Genomic DNA, 329 nt, shown 5'->3' with positions numbered 1-329 from the left:
GGCGGGGCGCGGGGAGCCCGGGAGGCCTCCTACCTGGGATGGCGGCGCTGGGAGCGCGGGTGGAGGAGCGGAGCCGGCACAAGCACAGGCCCCGCCCGGGGAGGCGGCTCCAGCTGCTGCGGTGCGCCCCCGCCCCCGCCCCCGGGACCGCAGGATCCGGCCCCCGCGACCTCGGTCCGGACAAGTGCAAAGTCCTGCCCTCAGTTTGGTTGGTTTTTCTATTGGGGGGGAGGGTCTGTAACAAAATTGGGCTGCCCATCAGATGCCACCGGCGCCCCCTCCCCGGGTTATGAATTTCAAATCTTGCAGGGGGCTCTCGGCTCTTACGG

General features: G+C 69.9%; 1 protein-coding gene across 3 annotated transcripts in view; it reads right to left on the bottom strand.

The window, feature by feature from the left end:
• Positions 1–123, bottom strand: part of CUNH19orf12 (chromosome unknown C19orf12 homolog) — a 13,257-nt gene extending 13,134 nt beyond the window's left edge. For all 3 annotated transcript variants that reach the window (XM_019505640.1, XM_019505639.1, XM_019505641.1), the window contains exon 1: positions 34–123. The gene's annotated coding sequence lies outside the window, so the exon portion shown is untranslated. The remainder of the gene's footprint in view (positions 1–33) is intronic.
• Between the last annotated feature and the right edge of the window lie 206 nt (positions 124–329).

This window comes from Gavialis gangeticus, unplaced genomic scaffold (assembly GCF_001723915.1).
Source record: "Gavialis gangeticus isolate Ggan-Ray unplaced genomic scaffold, GavGan_comp1, whole genome shotgun sequence".
Classification (NCBI taxonomy): domain Eukaryota; kingdom Metazoa; phylum Chordata; order Crocodylia; family Gavialidae; genus Gavialis; species Gavialis gangeticus.
The sequence above is the reverse complement of the archived record's forward strand: the minus strand, read 5'-3'. Positions and strand labels throughout refer to the sequence as shown.